Source organism: Leuciscus leuciscus (assembly GCF_965113295.1).
Source record: "Leuciscus leuciscus genome assembly, chromosome: 15".
In the NCBI taxonomy this organism is placed as follows: Eukaryota; Metazoa; Chordata; class Actinopteri; order Cypriniformes; family Leuciscidae; genus Leuciscus; species Leuciscus leuciscus.
The window spans coordinates 34,005,379-34,012,173 of NC_138739.1; positions in this window are offsets into that span (position 1 = coordinate 34,005,379).

Genomic DNA, 6,795 nt, shown 5'->3' on the forward strand with positions numbered 1-6,795 from the left:
TGTAGTGTGAACGCAGGCTTATGCTGGGTACACACCAAAAGATAATCGGGCTGATTTTGGGCCGATTTCCCCCCTTCCGACAATCCTAGCTGTGTCCCGATTATCTTGATGGTTCTACAGATTATTTGATCAGATTTTCCCTTGGTGTGAGGTGTGTTAAGAGTGTCCGAACCTTATCGGAAGAACGTCGGAGCCGCCCCGATCGCGAATCGTAAATATTCAACATGTTTAATATTTACGATCAGAAATCCTGATGTGAGGGGGGAACCCCACGGACAAACGCGCTCACCCTCCGGAGATTATCACGTGAAACAAAACAATATCCAATCAGAAAGCGAGATGATGGAAGACGGAAGCATAACAAACGGAGTCATGGCGCAGCACAAAGTGAAAATGATGTGGACAGCAGAGATGGAGGATTAGCTTGTTGATTTGTGGCAACAGCACAAATGTTTATACAACGTGTTGTGTAAAACCTTTCCAAACACTATCATCGCAATTTCTTCATGCATATCGTCCACCATGCTTATTCTGAGGTCTCGCAAGATTTTGCGAGATTTCCTGTGTTCACAGTCGAGACTATGGTTGAAAATCGGTTCGTGTGTGGTGTGCTGTCTTTGTCACATCATGGCACACCACACACTATAGGAGCAAAACGGTTAAATCTAGGATTTTTTTGTCCTCATGTTTGTGGTCTATCACATTTTTAAAATCTTATAAGGTGTAAAAAAATATTTTGGTGTGTACCCAGCATTATGAAATTGTTATCAGGACATTAGGTTTGTGAGCAACATAACGCAACTTAAACATAATATACAGCATAATATAATTTACAACAAATACATTTAATATTGACCAACAAAACATTAAGTACACGTGTTCAGAATTAAGGCAGTAACACTGACAGACTTATTGGTCCTTTACCTTTAAAAAAAAAAATAGCTACCATTTCAGTGTTTGCAAAAACAAACACTGAAAAAGGCAATAAAAGGCAATAATATAACAGCTCAAAAGAGAGTCACAAGCACCAGAAAGACCCAGTGACACTGTGACAGCTGTAAAAATACTTAAACTAAATACTAAAAAACTTTAATACTAAAAAAAAGTTTAGGCCTCTACAGTAAAACAAAATTAAACAGCCTATGCTATACTTAGTATATTATTAGTACAGTTAATAGAATGAAAAACCAGTTCAACGATGTCTCCACACTGTCTGATCCGGTTTCATCTTCTGGGTTTTCTGGTTCAGTGGATTTACTTTCTTTTCCTGCTGTTGATTCTGCAACAACAACAACAAAACCTTACTGTGATAAAGGAAAGATATTTATCTATAACTAGTGAACTTGAACCTTTTTTTTTTTTTTTTTTTATACAATCTTTACCAGTTGGGGCGTCGGTGAGAAACATGGCAGAATACCACAATACTTAAAGGTACAATATGTAAGAATTTTGTAATAAAATATCCAGAAATCACTTGCACAGTGTGATATATTTCCTGCAGTTGTGTACTTACAATATCCCAAAAGTTCCCAAAGATTTTTAATTTCAGAGAAATTCCAATTTTAAATAATTGGCCGTCCCGGAAAACCTGTTCACTTGTCGCCTGTCACTGACGTAATATCCGCGTTATCCCTGGTTTCCGATCAAGTACTGCCATAGTAACCATGACGACAGACGTGGACAACTGTGCATAATGAGTGTAGTGTGTAACCTCTGGCTGCACGCTGTTGTTGTTTCGTTCAAACATTATGGACCATGGCAAGCAGACTTTGGGAAAAAAGGAGAACTAAAACGAGGATCAATATCAGCGACTAACTTGGACTTGACAGCGCTTCACGACGAGTCACGACTTCACAGAGATGCAGCTCTTGTATGTACTTTATTAAACAGGTGGGCAAATGTACATAAAACTAATCAATGTTTTATAGCTCAACATGATGAAATGTTAGAATATGATCAGTGTGTTATTCTAATGTTGATCTAGCTCACTGCTAGTCTCACAGATAAACTAAAACATAGAATAACATTATAACTTTCAACACACTCAAATGCAGTTTAGTGTGATAGTGTAGACCAAGTGAAACAGCGCTGCGTTACCTCACAAGTTTCATTCGTCTAATACACTGACCTGTGTGAGCACTAATACAGCACTTGCGTTTGGTAGAATGAAATCTCCATTCCTTTATATCCGTGGGACTCGCTGATATCATGATAAAAACATCAGTGTATTCACTCATCCATAAACATTATTAGATCCATCGGCTTGACGACAAGTTCCATAATTCCGCAGGAAATTTTGCGTCATCAACTTACGCCTTTGTTATTGTAAGAGGTTAGCGACCCCTAGCGGCGAAAAAAATTACATATTGTATCTTTAAGTATTTAGCAGTGATGTTGTCAGGCTTTTCTATTTACAGTGAAGTAAGCTAATCGCCTGCACAGAATATGATATCATTATAATATAACACTATATTATGTAACAAAGTTTACAGTGTCTTCATAAATTAATTAAAATCATAAAAAAGCAAAGCACACCTGATGCACATCCTTTTTATTCATTTTCTAGAAGTAGTGTTTAAGAACCTTGCTGTATTTTTGTGTAATTAATTAAGAGAAAGTACACCGCCATCTTACTCCGACGAAAGCGTTTGACTACGTTATCAAACAGCTAATAATGTGTTGCTAATGATACACAAACCGGTTCGCCACCTCAAGAGTCAGACAGCTGCCTTCTGACAATCAGTCTCCTTAGAAACGCTTTGAACAACTGAGAACGTCAGTGGAGAAAGACATATATCGTAATATACATCACATACATAATTACCTGCTATAATTCTAAATGTACCCGAATTTTCATATCAACATAAAAATATAGCGGGATAACCTGGCTTTTCTTGAGACTCCCCTGATTCACAGCAGTAATTGATATGCTAAAGTACATTGATGTGATTGGTTACAAGGTCGTTTTGAGACGGTCTTTGGTTCACTGTCGTTTTAATGAGCTATACTCAGCAATGGTGTTGACTTTAAAAACACCACATAGAAATATATACAACATTAAAAGCTTGATTTTCACCACAGGGGGACTTAAAGCCACACTAAGTAGAAATTGTGTTTTTGTCAAACAGCGACCCCTAGAGTCGCTGTGGAATACTTGCACTGTCGTCAATTATATTATAACATTTTTACATGATTGCAGCTAAATCACAAGTAAATAGTCTATAGTCTAGGCCTACTGTATAATTTAATTTGTGTTGTTTTTATTGGAATGTAAACATTACAAAATGCCAGATAACATCAATTAAGTTAAATGTACGTCGTATTATTTCATAACATTGGCAGTTATGATGTCATTAGACATGATTATTGCAATTTATCATAATAGTTTGCAAATTGTGCTCGTTTACACTATTTACAACCTCTACGTTAGGCTTATTTATGATAATTATGTGAGATATTGAAAGCTGTTCTCATGATAATCGCAGGAATCAACGTCAACAGCGTCGTCTGATATATCCCTCAGGACTACGTGATAAATACACCTCACAACACCTGAGTTCAGCTGGCAAACTAATTCGTGAGGCATAGCTATCTGATTTATCAAAACGATTCCATTTACACCTGGTCACATAAATGTATTTTTGCGAAACGGATTTAAATTCGATCTTCAATTCTCGCGCTATATGCAGATTTAATGGAGTGCACGTCACCGAGATATGAGCTGCATTTTATAAATCATCAGCTAAAATTTCAAAATCAAAGACCGCAAAAAGAGAGAGCAGTAACAGCCCTGGTAAGATCATTTCGTTTCTTTACTTTTAATGATGAAGATTGTGTGTTAAGCGTCTGCGACTTACTTTCACTTTGATTTGCGATAGTTTGCACGTTGGCTTGATGCAGTTGCTCATCTGCGGTGATGCGTGTTCCAGCGCGTCGTCATATCTGGATATAACATAATAGCCAATACTACGCTCTCACACGTTTTTTTTTTTTTAGCATTTTTGGGAGGAGTACAATTTACATATGTAACAACCATATGCATTTACACTTGTCCAGTTTCGTCTGGAATGCGTCTCAAATCTCCTCCTGAAGTGGTTTGAGGGATCGGATTCAAATGCGTTTCGGAGGGCATTTAAACCTGGACTTTTCACGATCGGATAGCTATCCGATCTGAGAAAATGCATGAAGTGGCCAGGTGTAAACAACCCCCATGACAAAAACATACGCACGAAAGCCGAAAACAAACGCTGGTTGGCTTCTCACGTCCAAATTTGACGAAGTGATGGGGGAAGTGACGTATGCCGTAAAGCAGTCGAATTTTGTAGTTCTTTTTGTGCTCTTGTTACTACCCGAACCCGAAGTTACATAGTGCCAGTAAAAGTGATACAGACCCTGTCAGGCTATGGCAGACGTGTCATTCAACCTATTGTAAGTCGATGTACCATCACAATGATCTTGGAAATATATTATGAAGGTTGAAAAGTTACATAGTGTCGCTTTAATTAGTGTTACATTTGTAACACACTTACAGTTTGTTTGTTTTTAGAGGTAGCTTAAATGTGCAAAATGTACAAATAACACTATACAACTAGAAGTGCAAACAATTTGTAAAACTTTTACTGTTTTTTTTTGTTTTTTTGTTTTTTTTGCCAGGAAGACTAGTCTGTCAGTGTCAACAGTGTCTGGCTTTAAGAGGTAGATTAAATGTGCAAAATGTAAACATAAAACTATACAACTTCTAGCAAGTACACATACTGTAATTTGTACTTAAACTTTTACAGGTTATTTGCCAGAAAGACTAGTCTGTCCACTGTGTCTGGCTTTAAAGCTGCCCTGTTGCATGACACAATATTGCCACCTGTGCTAAAAGCACGCTCTGAGGGTGAGCTGGTGGCAGGAATACACAGGTAACGTTTTGCCAGGAGGCACACTGTGGGGTGTATGTTGCTGAATTGATCTTCCACCATGCCAGGGGATTGGTCTAACTGTCTGCATCAGGAGCTTGCAGGTAGCTGTTTAGTTCAGCCTCAGCCTGTTGTTCTGTGAGATCAGATGTTGCAACAGAGTCAGTGTAGGACTTCTTGAAAAAGCTGCCCAGTGTCGTCTTCTGCAATTTGGCTGGTGTAGCAGCAGCACCATCATCACCTTTGCCTCCTCCCAGTGCAGTGGAAGGGAATGCAGGAGTAGCTTGCAATGTCCTCTGAAATTGATCCAGCATCTGAGCCACGGCTCTGGATTTCACAGCCTCGACCTTGTCATCTTTGATGTAGCGTATCTTGAAACGAGGATCAACAAGGGATGCTATGTTCAGAAGGTCATCAGTGGCAGAGTTGTCATATTTCTCATTCAGATAGTTGATGACAGAAGCCTTGATGGTCTTGGTGAGCTCTGAGTCATCAGCTACAGGTTTCAAGACCTCCTCATTGAAAAGATGCAGTACAGGGTTCAGGTACGACACACTCACATATTCTTCACCAGAAAGGGTGTCAGTGAAGTCAGCAAGTGGGTTTGGAGCCTTGCAAACAGACTCCAGAACATCAATGTCCTGCCATGACGGAGCCAAGTGCCTTGTTTTTTTATCAGCTGATAAAACTTTGCAATGGCCTTCTCCTGCTCTAGCACACGTGCTATTATTGCATGGTGAGACCCCCACCTGGTGGGTGATTCTGTGATCAACTTGTGCTTTGGCAGCTTGAGCTCCTCTTGAGTGGCCGCTAGTTCTCGTTTCTTTTTCCATGAGAAGGAAAAGCGCTGACCACTTTTTTGCACACACCCTCTTTGGATTCTCTGGTCTCTCATACTCCCCTCTGATGATGAAGAAAACAGTACATGTTTAGAAACTTTACAGGGCAAAGATGATGTTTGTGATGATAAAAAAAAAATATATATTTTGTGATGATAAATTACAATGTTATGACATTCTCAATCAACATAATGAGAAACTACATTTAGACCACACACACTAGGGCTGTCTTTTTCTCCTATAATTCTGAGTTAAATAAAGGCTTGTTCACACTGCCCCAACAAACTGCCATAATGACTTGAGCATGCCATGACAACTTCAATGCCAGCAGAAACGTAATTGAATCATAACTGTATGAATTATGAGATATTATAACAAGTTATTATTGTGGAATATAATAGATGCATTACACACATTTTAAAACATTAACGTCATTTAACAAGCTTAATATACATGAACATTATTTGTTTATTAATAGCGTCAAGCAGGGCTAGACGATATATATTTTTTTTTTATCACTGCCTTTACAATGCACATCCACGCACAAGTTGGTGTTTGTAAGGTAAGTGTGAATACGTAAGCATTTTCTAAATTATGCATAGTCAAACGGGACAGCCTTAAATGTCTGTCCATGTCTCACCAGCAGCTTTAACTTTTACTGATACCAAGATGGCGCCGATGTCAATGGCATGCCGTCTGCCCGTGTATAGTCTGTTTTTTATTACTGTTTTCGTTCTACTTATGACTTTGTTTATACATGACTCTAGCACTGCACTGGTGTATGATCGTGCTACACTTTTAAATATCCGAAATATATTTGAGAAACATTCCAAGGAAGCTCAGCAGGAAATCCAGTCCTATGGTATAAAACCGCCGCTAAGGATTCCTACGTGGTTGCAACATGATCCCTGGTCCCCTTTGCCGAAAAAAAGACGGCGTCGCCGTGGAAAGCGAGGAGGAAGCTTGGTCAAACTAAAAGCATACCTGATCTCCTTCCCGGGAGGGCCGCGACTTGCGGATGTGCCGCTGTGGGGCTGGAGCGGCGGTCGGGT